The sequence below is a fragment of the Pinus tabuliformis genome, chromosome 4_2 (assembly GCF_031772625.1).
Source record: "Pinus tabuliformis cultivar Carrire ecotype Pingquan chromosome 4_2, CPIR1, whole genome shotgun sequence".
NCBI lineage: Eukaryota > Viridiplantae > Streptophyta > Pinopsida > Pinales > Pinaceae > Pinus > Pinus tabuliformis.
The window spans coordinates 219,825,970-219,843,838 of NC_142304.1; positions in this window are offsets into that span (position 1 = coordinate 219,825,970).

Sequence of the window (17,869 nt, forward strand, 5' to 3'; positions counted from 1 at the left end):
ACAATATGTCTCGGCATTCATCCTGGACGCAGTCATGATCTCAGTATATTTGTGATGAGGAGATCTCACAGTGACACACTCTATCTCAACATACTTCCAAATGCAGTCACAATAGATTTAATTATGATCTCGGTATAGTCATGATCATAATGGAGACAGAGTTACAAGGCGAAGATCTCAGTAAAGGTGTGGCAATGGTGCAGCAACAATGATCTCATTGTTATGATGAATATCTCAGTGAAGGTGCAGTAATGATGACTTTGGTGAAGAAACAATGATGATGGTCTCAATAGTGATGAAGAAGAGGATTGGTGTCTTGGTCTTGGAGTGGCACAATAGGTCAAGGGTCATGGTCTTGGTATTCGTCAATTGGAGTCTCTATAAGAAGAATTTTGTGCGGGTTTTCCTCTCAAAGAGTGAGAGGTTTTTTCTTGGAAGAAAGCCAACATCTTGTGTTCTTATCTCTTTTGTTTTGGTAGCTATTTGATGAACTAATAAGACACACTATAATAATAACAAGTGAAAATTGTGCTAAGAAGAAAAGTTAAAATACCTCACAAATAGTTATCATGATGAGAAGAATCACATTAAACTTTATTTTCCCTAGATTATTCAACATAGTATCAGAGCTAAGGTGTTGAAATCAAAGGAAGTAGCAAAAATAGACACTCAAGGATCAGCTTCAAGAAGGGCATCAAAGCAAGTTGAAGGGATTTCTCAAAATTGAAGGATCAGTCTACAACAACAAATATTTTTGTCTACCTAATCAGAGAGATAGTCTACAACAACAAGAGATTTTATATCCATATTCATCATCAAAAGGCCACCAAGGCCCCCATCAAGTTGTCTACAAAGGAAGGTAGCTCAAAGGACCTCAAAATCAAAGATTACATCATCTTGGAGAAGGTCGAAATCCTAGAAGCAGTCTTGATCGACACTACAAAAGAAGGCAAAACATATTAAAGGAAAGAAGGTATTGTCATTATCTTCAAGGCTATAAATCAAGCAAGGATCATCTCCTTTCCCTAGAAGAATATCATCCAGGAAGCAGCAAATCATCCTCATCAAAAGGAGCAACCTTTTCTATTAAGGAAAGGCTCTCTCATTTAGATCATCCAAGAAGAAGCTCTAATATATCTTCTTCAACCATAATCAAAGAAATCAAGGTGAAGATTTCATCTTCACATGTCAAGTAAGTATCTTTCATTCATTAATCAATTTGACTTCATGTTTTGCAAGGAGATCTATAAATTGGATGGGCCATTGTAATTCCTTACATGAAGAATAATGATAAGCATAGTACCCTAAGTAGTTGAAGTCATTGAACATATCAAAATGTCTCCTCAGAATTCATGGAAAGGGATACTTATGAAAGATCCCCTCATATAGAAATATTTGAGACATCAAAGAGATGTATAAGATAAACTCATTCTCTAAAGGTGCAATGAAGAAGGTCACATGCAATCTGATCTACATGAAAGTAAAGGTATCAAAGGATGTAGGATATCTTCATAAGGTCTCATCTACAAGATCTTGGAAGGAAGATAACCATCATTGATCTATAATACACTAGCAGATAATCAAGGTAACAAATATCCATGGGATAATAAAGTTACCTCATTCGACAACTTGTGGTCTCTATGAAAAAGACAAGTTGTAGGAAAAAGTTTTGAAGGTTATAGGACTCAAACATGTGTAGAAAAGAAAGAGAAGTTTGGTCCTCAAGAAAGACAAAAGAGTATAGCTAAGATTCACTTCTATGGAAAGACTATAGAAAGAATCTCATATCACCGTAAATATGGAGGAAGATGAAGAAAAGGCCAAAGAAAGAGGGAATAATATACCTCTACTATGATTAATATGGTATACCTCACAAAAGGGTCCTATCATAAGCTGCGGTTATAGATATGACCATGATAATAAGATGCATCGTGGCATCATGGAAGCATTAGAAATAAGAGCTCGTGACATCACCACGGGAATCATGAAGGACAAAATCCATGGCAGACAAACATGAAGGATATAGCTCTTGGGAACCTCATTGGACATTGAAGGAAAGGAAGGAATCATCCAGGACAAGGCTCATCATACATCAAGTCAAAAAAAAAAAAAAATCTTCCAAATGGGGATATGAAAGATCCTCAAGATTCTCTAATGGAATTATTGTTGAAGGGTTCACTAATCTAGAGAGGAAGCAATTGTTTCATCAGGAACTCCAACTTATGGAATTCATGGGATGATGGTGTGATGACATGAAGCAGACCAATGGATTGAAGACCTTTTCAATCAAGGAAGTTGTTGGAAGAAGCCTAGATGACCTAAAGGTAAAATGAGGTATGTATGCTTGTGTATAATATCATAATGTCATTTCGTATGGTTGCTGGTAACATGGATCATTACTTATATCTTGAGAATAATGACCAAGAGAAAAGGGATCTCCTCCTTTGAAAGGATGCAGAAATGCATAAGTCACACTAGATGAAATCAACATAATATGTCCTCATATTAAGTATGAGGTGGTTGACTAAAATTAATAAACTCTTATTGAAAGCTCCTGGGAATGGAATGTGTGATGAAGGAAGAGATCGTGAGTTATGCAACCCTAATGAAGGTGATCAACATCCAAAAGACCAAGAAGACTTGACTAGGAAATCTCTTGGAAAGATATGAAGACTTTGATCAAAAAGATGAAGACCCTTGACAATGGATATCTTAGGGAGATGTGTCAACCTGTATGCAGGATGTTGATACCTATAATAATATGTCATGATGAAGATCCATATCGAAAGGTACTATTTGATTTAATGTTATGTTTTGATTTCTTCAATAATATATGGATAAGTTCATGCAGGGCTACTGGAACAAGAGTTGTAAGTACAAGTACAACTTGCATTAATATGGTGGATGGAAATTCCAGAAAGTAACATGACGAGGAAGAAGTAGCCATATTAAAAAGGTTCCATATGTGTATCAAGAAGGCCACTTTCCATGAAGAAAGGAATGACATGACGAACCAAGAAGGAAATTGATCGATGGTTGGCGCCCTACAAGGAAGAAGATCAACTGAACTTCATGACATCAATAAAATAAGTTGATCAAGAAGTTGAAGGACCCACAAAGAAGAAGTTTCTAATGTATAGGAGAGTCCCTAGCTAAGAGGGAGCTCTGACAAGTCCCTGATTAAGAGGGAGCTTGGGCAAGTTCTTGGTCAAAGGGAGCTTGGGTACATTCCTTCAAGGAATGGGCATATCTTCCCCAGTTGAGAGGGAGAGTGTGGGCTTAAGGGGGCTTGGAACCAAGTTCAGAGTTAGTTGTGCTAACCAACAAAAACCTACACTACCGGCCCTTTCAGCAACAACCCACTTATCATAGGTTGCAGTCTCACCCGAGGCAGTATTAGGGGATGCTAGAACCAGGCTTCTGCATCCAGAAAGCTATGTGATGTGGGGTTAAGGTTTTTCTCTAGTTCCAGGCCTGATCTAATCTTTGTGAACCCTTATACCCAAATTTCCCAAAACTTAAATGATTTTCAGTTAAAAAGAGTTATTAACTTCACGTAAACATATAATCATGCATAAAATCACATATAATAGTAGATATAGATCTTTGCGAAGCAATAAATATGGAAATAGAGATAACTAGCATTCAAGTGTGCGTAAATATAGAAAACAATGAAGTATAGAATTGGACACATAATTGCTTCAAATACTCTTTATTACTTAAGATCTTCCCTATACAAGCTTTCCAGATCCTGCGCACATAGCTGCAGGGGCCCACGCACTCAACTTTGGACTTCCCAAGGTCTCTGCGCACTTAGCTGTAGGAGCCTTCCCCTTTGCCAAAAATACATAAATATCGTACCTTTTCATACTCGAACATATCAAAGTCCCATTATACTCATTGATTTATTTCCTTAGACTCGCTAAGACACCCTTTTATATACTTTTTCCCATTACAATACCATGGTACACAAACCATGGGTAGAGCTCAAAACCATACAAAAACTAAGGGGCTTTGACCTTCCTAAATCCCCTTGACTCCTAATGACATGCGCTACTTGCGCTCCACTCCTCAAAATGTGGAGACTTTACAATATCTTAGTCAAAACTTAACCCAGGGGACCTCATCCCAACGAGCCCCCAACATAAAGATGTGACTCGTCCCCGAGTCACTCTGCTGGTATATCCTTGATGCGTGCTTTGAGGCCGCTAAATCAAACTTCAAGACTTGAATTTTTGTTGTACTCTGCGCGTCGGCCTGTCGAACCTCTTCAACCAACTTTTTAGTAGTTGGTCTTGTGACTGCTAAACCCATCGTCTATTGCATCTACTGAAGGGATTTTAATTTTCTTTGGACGTTCTGTGACAATTGGCTTGCTTCGTTGGCCCATGGTTGCATCCTTGCTGAAATGATAGAGGCCTTCTAATGCAGCTCATCAATCTGGGTCTGTATGAATTTCCCTTCTTGGAGTCTAGTGAACCTCTGCACAGGTGCTAAGGTTCGCACTGTCACCCTGATCTCATCAAAATGTAGTTGCTTTTCACAGATGTCAGCTTCAAGTTTCTACAGATGTGGGTCCTCCTACAGCGAGGCCCACATTTCCATTGTACTTTCAAAAATTTGGCTACATTCATTAACTGCAGCAGCAAGAATTTCCATATCAGCTTTAATAGCAGCCTCGCACTGCTCTCAGACTTCTATTTGGGTTGTAGGCTACAGCTTCATCTGAATCTCGAAGATCTGCAGCTATAGGTCAAATCGCACCATTCCTACCTTAGCCTTAGATTCCTTGATTGTGGCTACCAGATTCTGTAATTTCTCGTCTGAACCTACCTTTGTTGGAATCTGGAGCTCTAGAAGCTCACTACATACCTGTGCTATTTCTGCCTCCATCTACTAACTACACACGATTACCTCTTCTCATTCCTTGAACATATGCGCCTTTTCCTCGAACATTTGCTGGTTGTTAGTCTTGAATTCAATAATAACCAGTAATGCCCATTATTCCCAAACCCTGAGCTCATATAAGACTCCTTGATCTAGGTCATGCAATGTTTGAATGGGAAGCACCACTGTTGGAAATACTAAGAGGTGGTGAATCAATATTTCTTTTCAATTGTTACTTTTACCAGTTAGATCACTTATATTTAGAACACGAAATGAACAATAGAAATAAATTATTTTATTAATATAATATTTACAATGAATCAAGTACAATATAGGTGGGGCTCCAACCCTTGATGAAGACACCCAAGCTCCAACTTGGGATCTGCCAAGCACCTACTTGGACTTTAGTGAGGCTCTAACCTCTAAAGCTTTGACCCTATCTTATCCAAGGCACCAACCTTGAGTTTAGGAGCACCAACTCCAAGGACACCAATCCTATAACTTTTCTTTGTCAATATATGTTTGGTTTCACGGCTCCCAAATTCTTCTTCACCGAGCCCTGTCAATCTTCAGTTATTCCTTCACTTCGTCTCCACGCCATGTCATCAATGACAACCTTGTCATACAGAAAGTTTCACCATTGTTCTTCATAATACCCAATCAATCTCTTCAAGTTACCTCATCATGACATCAACACTACATTATGATATTCAATACAACACTTCAATGTGTCATCAATGAACTACACCAAGTTCTGCACCATCTCTAATAATAGCTCTGCACCTTCTTCAAATCTGGTCCAAGGTTAGTCCCAAAGATTACTTCAAGTTACCTCCATAGGTCTGCACCAAATTCTTCACCATGACTGCTGCACTGCACCAATATTTCAACACCAGATTATCTCAAGCCTACTGGACCACTACTACACCAAGACTTCAACACTAGATTGTGACAGTTATTCTTTACATATGTCCTTGCACCACACTGCACCAAATCACTTTTCAAACTATTCCAATACTTCTACACAAGGATTTATACAGCATATTGCACCATCTATTGTACACCACACTTCTTCATCAATTATGCACCAATGTTCTTGCACTAACTTGAACCTTATTTAGTTCAAAAATTTTGAGGTATTTATGCCACATATCTGATGTGTTAGTGCTACAAGTTAGAGCCACTACTGTTATTGTTCTACGAACTAGTCTGAGCTACCTCACTAGTCACAAGTTACCAATTCTAAGCCTCCTATCACAGATCCAAGGCCTGAAACGTTCAACCCATATATTCAAGTATTTATAGTTTCAAGATGTAGTGATAACTGTCCTTGAAGGATATTGCGGCACTGAGTTTGTAATATATTTAAATCACTGTTCAGAAAAGGTATTGTTCCATTGTTTGCTGCTCACTTTTCAGGCAAAGGGATTAGCTCATTGTTCACAATCTACACAGTGAACAACATGTTAGATAACCATTGCACTAGATGTCACTGCATCGTTTGAGAGGCACCAAAATCAAGGTATAAGGTTTAAACTTCACTGCACTATCTGCAATGTTAGGAGAGGTACCGGACTTGAAAACGATAGCTCAGACCACCATAAGATAGCCCACAGTCAATTCTTACACCACATAAGTATGCCTGCAATCCTAAGCCATTTATTCACTTGTGATAACCTTAGAACAATCTATAATCCTGAGTCGTTTATCCACCTGTAATAACCTTAGAACAATCCGCAAATCTGAGCCATCTACCTTAGAACAGTCTACAAATCTTCTTCCACAGTCTGCAATAAGGCTTGTTGTACAGTTCACGAGATGTGAACTTACTGTACCCTTTCTTGCTTATTAAATCCGAAATTTCTTGACGTTCAAAATTGTCTAATTCCTCCTATATCTATATATCTATATATATATATATATATATATATATATATATATATATATATATATATATATATAGATATATATATATATGGTGCATGAAAATGAATGGACATGTCTTTTAGCTAAACTAACATGAGTTTGACTAGGTAAGGTCGGCTCACTGGCAGAATCTTGACTTAAATTTGTAAAATCTCATTCTCTCTCATTATTTGGAATTTCGGGACACATAATAGCTCATTAGAAAGGTAAAATTATTCTCTTCAATATGGTCTAGGTGGCATAATGAAATACTTCTTTAAGATGGCGAAAAATAGTATTTAGTGTGACTGGTCATTAATTAGTATAGAAATGGAGGATAGTTATATTCGTCATGGATGGGCTTCTTCTTCATGAATGGCTTCATTTTGTTAGGCTTATTTATCAAAGCTCATAGGCTCATAAATGTCATCAATAACATCATATGCAACATGTAATATTTCATCATCATCATGAAGTCTTCCATTATCAAGTGTACGTCATACTGATGAGATGATATGTCAAAGGTTCCAAGGTAATCTTCAAATCATGTTCATCAAGTGTGGTCCACGTATGTCCACGTATGTCCACGTATGTCATCAAGGGTATGATTGACACTTCTTGTCTTATACATGATTGAGAAAGAGCTATAGTCATCCTTTGGCATCTTCAAGAATATTTTCCATTCCAGCCACTGCCATATTGACATCAATGACAACCTAGATTAACAATCTCCCTCTTTGTCATTGATGGAAATATTATTTCCCTTTCAAACATTCTCTCCCCCTTTGACATAAATGGCAAACGGGGTGTTGAAGAACTCCCCTTGTCAAGCTTCTTCTCTTCTCTCTGGCAATGTGGTCCATGATAGATGTGCTTACATTCATTCATGTGATGAATCAACTCCCCCTGTCTACACGACCTCCTCTAGCTCATGAAAGACTCCCTGCTTAGTGCTCAAGTAGAAGAGACCTTCAATAGTAGTTCATGGATGAATAAGGGGTCATGTTCTTCAATGGAAATGCTCCCGAGAGATGATCTATCAAAGGATGAGTGTCCATGTGGCTCATCAAGGATTTCATATGGCCCATTCATAGATAGCTTCTGCAAGAATGCTTAATCATCATAAGCTCCCCCTAACTGTATGCATGGCCTTCCTTTGGGAACAGTCTCTTCATCAAATACTTGGAATATCAAGGATGACTTCATTAAGTCAACAACATTTGTTGTTGGCTAGAGTGTTCAAGGGCAAGTCAACAACATTTGTTGTTGGCTAGAGTGTTCAAGGGACTTCCGAATTCAATTTTCTTCCTTCTCCATACTTGTATAAATTTCTTCTCTAGCATGGTTCTTCCTTCTGTAGGGGGCCAAGTCAAGTTATAATCATATGACATATGTCCAATGTTATGACACTTGTTTCATGAAAAATAATCCATGACTTCTTCTTGCAAAATTGCTTCTCGAAGATTGACGGGGACCATTATATTTATCTTTGTGATATTCCCTACAATATTTTTCCATGTGCCCAAAGTTTGTACAAGAATAGCAATAACCAAGAAATATACTTTGGTACCTGGGAGAACAAGGTTTCCTTGATTTACTTCTAAATTCTTTTTGCCTTGGGATCCTTTGATGATAACCAATGCTTCTTGCATCCTTGACACCATCTGCTTTTCTTCTTGGAGGAGGGTTTCTTCCATAGTTGTCTTCACTCTATTCCTTGCCTTTGCTAGAACTGGGAGCATCAACATTTCTTCCAAGCTTCCTCACATCCTTGTTGTTTGAATCATTAGGGTTTGCATCATTCTTTCTTGAGGATTCACCTGCATAGCCAATACCTCATTTATCAAGGGGAGACCTTTGATGACTTAGGATGTCATCTAGGGTTTGAGAACTTTTCAAGTTCTTATTTAGCAAGTCAACTTCCTTTTTAAGAAAGACAATGTCTTCCTTCATTTTCTTTCATTCTTCATCCTTATTTGATAGAATGATCTCCATTTCTTCCTTCATCTTGGTTACTTCACATGATTGAGCCTTAAGAGAAGTGATTTCTGATTTTAACTTAGTGATGTCATCAACCTTTTCTTATAGTTGGCATATCATGGTGTTTCTCTCCTTTTCTGCTTCATCAACTTGTCCTTCTATGAATGTCAAAGCTTCCATAACCTTCTCAACTCCTTGTTCTTGTTTCCTTGCTTCTTCTAGTTTAGATCTAAGGGAGGAGACCTCTTCCTTGTATTGACCAATCTTTGCTTCAAGTTTGTTCAAGCTCTTGTGCCTTTGCTCAAGGTGGCTTGATAAGGTATCTTCCCGTTTGTTTGCCTTATCCAATTGATTTGTCATGGATATGACTTCTTCATGATGATTTCTCTTTTTTTAATAAAATTCTTCCTTAATCTTGGCGAGCTCCTTATCTCTTTCTTGTACTTGAATTTTGACAAGGTCAACTTCCTTCCTTGTCATGTTCTGGTCACCAACTTGTGCTTTCTTCTTAAGTTCCTCATTTTTGTTTTTCAAATTGTTAATCTCTTTTATGGCATCCATAAGTTTAGCGAGGAGATCTTCTTCAAAATATTCTTCATTCTCTTCATCTTCTAAGTCTTCTTTAGCCTTGATGTTATCACTCTTATCTTCAGCTTCCTTGATGGGCTCTAGATTTCCTTCTTGTTTTCCATCATTTTCTTGACTAGAGATCATTTTCAATGATCCTTTTTAGTGAAGATCATGAAGTTTATCCCATATGCCTTTTGCTGATGAACATTTTTCAAAATTGGCCCTCATCGAATCAGGTAGCCCATTCAAGATTGCTTTCATTGCTCTTGTATTATGTTCCCTAGATTCTCCATCCATCATGCTATCAACAATCATTGATTTCCAGACCTCAATGCCTTGAGTATTTAAGAAATTCCTCATTCTTTCCTCCCATATATCAAAGCATCCATTGAATAATGGAGCCTTCACAAATTGATCGACTTCAATTTCGGTGGTTGAGGGAGACACATCTTTAGGAGGATTGGAGACTTTCTTCCTTGGCTTTTCCATTTGTTTTCTAATGATCAACCTTCAAGATGTTAGGAATTGAGCGAAGGTACTGTCTCTGATACCAATTTTTGGAAATACTAAGAGGGGAGTGAATCAGTATTTCTTTTCAATTGTTACTTTTACCAGTTAAATCACTTATATTTAGAACACAAAATGAACAATATAAATAAATTCTTTTATTAATATAATCTTTACAATGAATCAAGTACAATATAGGTAGGGCACCAACAATTGATGAAGACACCCAGGATCCAACCTAGGAGGTTCCAAGCACCTACTTGGACTTTAGTGAGGGTTTGACCTCTAGGGCTTCGACCCTGGCTTATCCAAGGCACCAACCTTGATTTTAGGAGCACCAACTCCAAGGACACCAATCCTATAGCTTTGCTTTGTCAAGATATGTTTCGTTTCACATCTCCCAAAGTATTCTTCACCAAGCCCTGTCAATCTTTAGTTATCCCTTCACTTAGTCTCCACGTCACGTCATCAATGACAAACTTGTCATACAAAAAGTATCACTACTTTTCTTCATAATACCCAATCAATCTCTTCAAGTTACCTCATCATGACATCAACACTACATTATGATCTTAAATACAAAACTTCAATGTGTTTTCAATGAACTCCACCAAGTTTTGCACCAGCTCTAATAATAGTTCAGCACCTTCTTCAAATCTAGTCCAAGGTTAGTCCCAAAGATTACTCAAATTACCTCCAAAGGTCCGCACCAAAGTTTGCACCATGAATTTTGCACTGCACTAATATTTCAACACCAAATCATCTCAAGCCTACTGGACCACTACTGCACCAAGACTTCAACACTAGATTGTGACAATTCTTCTTCACAAATGTCCTTGCACCACACTGCACCAAACCATTGTTCAAACTATTCCAATACTTCTACACAAGGATTTATACACCATACTGCACCAACTATTCTACGCCACACTTCTTCATCAATTCTACACCAATGTTCTTGCACTAACCTGAACCTTCTTTAGTTCACATTTCTGATATCTTTATGCCACATATCTGATGTGTTAGCGCTACAAGTCTAAGCCACTACAACTACTGTTCCACAGAATAGTCTGAGCTACCTCACTAGTCACAGGTTACCAATTCTAAGCCTCCTATCACAGATCCAAGGTCTAAAACGTTTAACCCCTATATTCAAATCTTTACAGTTTCAAGATGTAGTGATAACTTCCCTTGAAGGATATTGTAGCACCGAGCATGTAAGATGTGGGTGAGCCAATCGCTCGACCACTTACTAATGATAACCAAAATATGTTCTTTGGCTACCAGATATGGAAGCGCATTGTTGGAAATACTAAGAGGGGGGCGGTGAATCAATATTCCTTAGCAATTAGCACTTTTAAATATTTTTCAGATCATTAGTTAATCTTCAATTATTATTAATTTTTATGCAGCCATAACAGTAAATAAAAGAACATAGTAGACACAATAATTTTAGGTGGAAAACCCCCTTCGGGTCAAAAACCACCGAATGCTTTTCTGATAAATTCATTAATCTTCATCCCCAACTGAAATGAAAGCAAAAACTTCCTCGAATTCTAGAAAATCATTCTTCTCTGGCTCCCACTGGAAGGATGCCCCAACACCCTGGTTTCTTCAGTAGTCAATTGAATGGATTCCATAACATCCTAGACCAACCTACCACCCTGAAGTGTTCACAGGTTCCAACCTGTGGGTGACTTCATGCACCAGCCTAGCACCTCCCTGCCACCCTATAATGACTGAAATGAGACAAGAGTATGGATTCGCATACTAGGGCTAATGATCCACGATACAATATGATATACAATGATTTTGACCGAATACCCAATCATGCTAGGACTTGCAACCCAATCATGACATCATCCTAATAGAGACTCATATACCTCCCAATAATGCATTTTCGACTCTAGGGAGATTGACCCTTTTACAATAATGACTCTTCCAATGATGACACTTTTACAAATGACTCTTTTACAACTTTACAATGATGACTCTTAGCCTTGACACTTCTTCACAATATACGTATGGTTGTCATGTATTCAAAGGATCTCCCGTTGCAATTATTCCTTTGATTCGATACTTCTTCTCTTGAATTCTCGCATGAAGTTGTACTTGAATCTTCTTCTACCTGCATGCAAAATTTTCCTGGCAAAACCAATCCCAAAACAAAACAAAATACCCTTCAACTTAGCTCTACCTGCAAAACACATGTAAGTGCATAATAATGAATAAATACAAATTAAAATTACAATGCGTACCTAAAGTGTGCTTGTCACCTTTTTTATTGACTTGTTGCAGCAGTAGACAAAGACTCCCACTCTTGATATAGGCCTGGACTCTATGCAATACTATATCCAAAACTGACCTAAATATATATACAATAAAAACTAATGACATACCCTAGACTTGTGATGGACCAATTTCTAAGTAAAACAACAGAGACCATTCTATCAACTATGACAAGATAAGTAACATGAACTTACAACATCATATAGATTTAGCAAACTTGGTGTAGCATCAAGAATATGTAGCATCAAATGTGTACTATCAAGAATAGGACATCTGAAATGTGGTATCAAAACTAACTGTGACATATAGAGACATAGAGATATAACCGAGAGCTTGTATGCACTTACACTGTCCTGCAAAAACATATGTCAAAGATGATATTAATATTTCAAATGTAAACACTAATCATACATAACTTGTTGTAGGAGACATACCCTTGACTATTGATGTGTGGTCCTTACTGTAGTGATCCTTGACTGCATGTTTTTTCTTGCCTTCTAGGAGGTCTTTATTGAATTTGTTGTATCTATGTAATTTCGGATATCTAGGATATGAAATTGCGTCTTGTAGTAGCCCTCTAAGTCCTCTTTCGAACCCCACAAGTCTAATCAAGATTGGATTCTTCAAGAAAGAGTTATACCCAATCTCCCACGATGACCTGATTATAGGCCGGTTCAGTAGAGAGAACTTTTACGAAGTGCCACGTGTCATTGTTGCGATCTTCAGCCCTGAAAAAGCTACTCAACAAACTACAGCCCGTCTTCTTTCTGTGACTATTTAAAAAATTTGAATCCAATGCTCTGAGAGAAATTTATGACGATTCTTCCAACGTCACCTATTTGACATGGAATTCAGGAGCCTGCGAAAACCCTAACTTCCTTAGATCATATCTCCGAAAATATAGCAAACCAAGATCTAAAATTTGGTCACAAGGTTCATAACGATTTCTACTCAAATGGGTTTCCATTTCTACTTCTGAAGCTTCACAGAAAAACATGTATAGTGAACCTACCATGATGACCTATTTGAAGCCACAAAATCTCTACTAGAGGAGGATATGAGGGTCATTATCTATATGAATGTCTTGAGTTGAGAGGGTCCTCAACAAGTGAACGTTGGAGGGATTTTAGGAGAATTTTTTTTTATTAATTATCTACTATTCAATGACCACAACCAACTATGAGTTCCATGCCACAACCCCATAGGGTTTTAGCCCACTAACTGAGGGAACTAACTTCAAACAGAAACATCTCGACAAATACAATCCATATTGAATATCCTTGACTCAGAATAGAGTAATTTGTCAAGTAAAAATGCCCATGCAATATTCGGGTAGCCCCTGGTGCTGCTTGGGTTGACATCAATGACAACCACCGATCAACAATCTCCCCCTTTGGAATTGATGGCAACACAAGTGCTCCCCCTCCGATCATGACACCTCTTCCTACTACCTTCTCTCCCCCTTTGTCATCAATGGAATAGGGTAACTCCCCTTGACAAACATCCATTCTGCGGACCTATACACACCTCCACTCTCCAATTCTACTTGAGTAGATAAGAGAAAGATTCTAATGAAAACTTGGGAGAATCCCAAGCTTTTGGCGAAGATACTCAAATGATTCACGAGGTAATGATTTGGTAAAGATGTTATCAATTTGTTCCTTTGTGCCAACATATTCAAGATTGATATTCTTTTTGGCAACCTTCTCTCTAATAAAATGATATTTAATTAGAATGTGTTTCGTTTTGGAATGCATCACAGGATTCTTGGAGATACTAATGGTGTTGGTGTTATCGCAAAAGATGGGAATAGGCTCATCAAACTTGACTTGAATATCTTGAAAACTTTGCTTCATCTAGAGAACTTATGTACAACAAGCTTCTATCACGATTTTTTTTGCTTCTGTTGTGGATAACGAGATTGAAGACTACTTTTTACTTAACCATGAAACAAGACAACCACCTAGATAGAATGTTGCTCCATTGGTACTCTTACGATCATCAACACTTCCTGCCCAATCTGCATCTGTATAAGCTTAGATAACTAGATCATTTCCTTTGGGATACCATAGACCATATTGCGATGTGTCCTTAAGATATCGAAGAATTATTTTGACGATAATAATATGAGATTATTTTGGTGCTACTTGGAATCTTGCTACATGTCCAACTTCCTGCATCACATCAGGCCGGGAGGCTGTCACATATAGGAGACTACCAATCATGGATCTATACAACCTTTGGTCCACATCCTTTGACGAATCTTCTAAGCTTAACTTGCAACCTGTTATCAAGGGGGTAAGGACTGGCTTACAATCTTCCATCTGGATTTTTTTTAGCATTTCCTTGAAGTACTTGGTTTGATGTATGAATATTCCTTTACCCTGCTAAGAAATCTGAATTCCTAAAAAGTATGTCATCTCGCCAAGCATAGACATTTCAAACTCACTTTGCATTTTTGTGGCAAATTCTTTACTTAATTTGTCATCATTGCTTCCAAAGATTATATCATCCACATATACCTTGATAATCATTAGGTTATCTTGATCCACTTTCACATAGATATTGTTTTCAGTGCTTCCTTTCTTGAATCCTTGTTGATGTAGATACCTATCAAGACGAGCATACCAAGCCCTAGGAGCTTGCTTGAGACCATATAGTGCCTTCTTTATTCTTGATTTTTCTCGAGCATGCATATGTGAGAAACATCCTGATAAATTCCATTCTGGCAATGGGAGCAAATTTCTTCAAAATTGATTCCTTCAACCTATGCATATCCTTTGCAGACTAATCTTGCCTTATTCCTTGTAACCTGTAATCCTTCAACTATTTTTCTCCCCCTGAACGTGTAATGAAACTCCAGCTTGTTCAAACTACCTTCCTGTCAATCGTCGACTTGTGCCATACACTGCTACATAGACTCCTCCTCTACAAACATTAAGGAGTCAACAAGACATATTGTTCAAAATAGTGAGTCACCTAACAGGCCATCTTGACTTGATTCATTTTTTGAAGCAACTTCTAATTCCTCGTGACTTTTTTCTTTTACAAATCCTGAAAGCATAACTATTGAAACCTTGTTATCTGGTTTGTCTTCCTGTACCTATTTCCTTTTCCAGACCTTCTTATTCCTGCAATCGCGAGCCATGTGCCCATAGTTATGACACTTGAAGCAATCAATGTTGTGCATAGGTGACTCCATCTGATATCTCCAACTGCGGGTGCTATGGCCATAGTTATGGCATTTGAAACATTCAATGTTTGCCCCATCTAGCATGTATTCTCTTCTGATAAAATCATCATGGAACATATGTCATGATCCTACAAACTTGCTTCTAGGGTTTTGCAGATAATGATTGTACCTGTTAAAAACTTCACAATCACTAGCCATATGTCCATATTTCGCACATAAAAAGAAATAACCATTAAATAAATGTGCATACCTGAATGGTTCATTCAGATGTGATTGTCCTTGATAGTTATACTTGGAATATTTTTCATTCTTCTTTGGAGGCGATGTTGTAGTTTATTGTGGTCCTTTGTTCTTTATTGCTTTGGTCTTGTTCTTTGGAGTTGCAACATTCTTCTTTGGATTTTCACTTTGATCAACTTCCTTCTTAGAATCATCATGCGAAGATGTGGAGCTTGTACCTTCATTAACTTGAGCTTTACCAACTTTAATTGCCTTCATTTTTTCTTCTTCATCTATCTTATCTTGTAATTGTTATTTTTGTGATCCCTTGAGTTTGTTGATCTCATCATAGGTTGCATCAAGTTCTTCTTTATTTTGGGAAAGGTCTTCTTAAAACCATATTTTCAAGATATTCCTTATTTTTTCTGCCTCTTCAACCTATAGCTTGAGAAGAGTGGTCTTCTCTACTTCTCTGTTGAGGACCTGTATCTGTTCCTTATGCTTCTCATTTTCAATCCTGAGCCTGCTTATTTCTACTGCATATGTTTATAATTCTTTTTTCTTTTGGTCAACAACAGATATGTATCTTTGATTAGATTCCTTCCTTTCAATTTCTTCTTCCTGCATCTATTCTGTGATCTTGCTAATCTCTCCAAACATTGTGTAGAGTTTTTATTGCTTTTGTTGGACTTCTCTCTTGAGGTCTCATGTCGTTGTATTCTTGATTTCTTCCAATTGAGTTCTAAGACTACTAATCATCTTCTCAAACTCTTCATTTTCTTTGATGAGTTATTTTACTGTCTTCAATTCTGCTTCCAAAAGTCTTGTATTTTCCTTTTGACTTTTGAGTTCCTTTATCACCTTGATCACTTGATTTTGAAACTCTGTTTTACTCATTTCTCCCATTTCTTCATCATAATCAGAAGGATCCAAATTTTCAATAACATCTTGACCTGATTGCTTTGTTGAATAGAGATTATGACGCTTTTCCCAAAGAGATTTCACTGTTGAACATTGACCAACTTTCGTTTTCATAGAATTTGGCAAAACATTCAAAATTACATTCATGGCCTTTGAATTGTACCTTTTAGCTTCGTCAGTATATGTGTCTCCAGAAACAATTGATTCCCATACTCCATGTGCCTGCAAATGTACTTCCATCCTAGATTCCCATATCCAGTACTTATCTGCATCAAAATCAGGGGTTGGTACACAATATTCACTTTCTTCAGATTTTGTTGTACTTGTACCTTCCTTCAAAATCCTTGTAACCTGCTTCTTGGAATTTCCCATCTCTATGCTCTGAAACTGACTTCCAGCGTTTAAGTTGTTACTGAAGGAACCAACCTCTGATACCAATTGTTGGAAATACTTGGGAGGGTGGGTGGGGAGGGGGGGTGGGGTGAATTAGTATTCCTTAGCAATTATCACTTTTAAATATTTTTAGAGCATTAGTTAATCTTCAATTATTATTAATGTTTATGCAGTAATAATAGTAAATAAAAGAACACAGTAGACACAAGAATATTAGGTGGAAAACACCCTCTGGGTCAAAAACCACTGAACGCTTTTCTAATAAATTCTTTAATCTTCAGCCCCAACTGAAATTAAAGCAACAACTTCCTATAATTCTAGAAAAGAATTCTTCTCTAGCTCCCCTTGGAAGGACACCCCAATGCCCTAGTTTCTTTGGTAGTCAACTGAATGGATGCCCCAACATCCTAGACCAACCTACCACCCTGAAGTTTTCACAGGCTCCAACCTGTCGGCGATTTCATGCACCAGCCTATCACCTCCCTGCCACCCTATAATGACTAAAATTAGACAAGAGTGTGGATTCTTGTACTAGGAACAACAATCCATGATACAATATGATTTACAATGATTTTTACCCAACACCCAATCACACTATGACCTGCAACCCAATCATGACATCATCCCAACAAAGACTCCCATACCTCCCAATAATGCCTTTTTGACTCTAGGCAGATTGACTCTTTTACAATAATGACTCTTCCAATGATGACACTTTTACAAATGACTCTTTTAAAACTTTACAATGATGACTCTTGGCCTTGACACTTCTTCACAATATACGGATGGTTGTCGTGATTTCAAAGGATGTCTCGTTGCAACGCTTCCTTTGATTTGATACTTCTTGTCTTGAATTATTGCTTGAAGTTGTACTTGAATCTTCTTCTACCTACATGAAAAATTTTCCCGGCGAAACTAATCCCAAAACAAAACAAAAAAATACCCTTCAACTTACCTCTGCCTGCAAAACACATGTAAGTACATAATAATGAATAAATACAAATT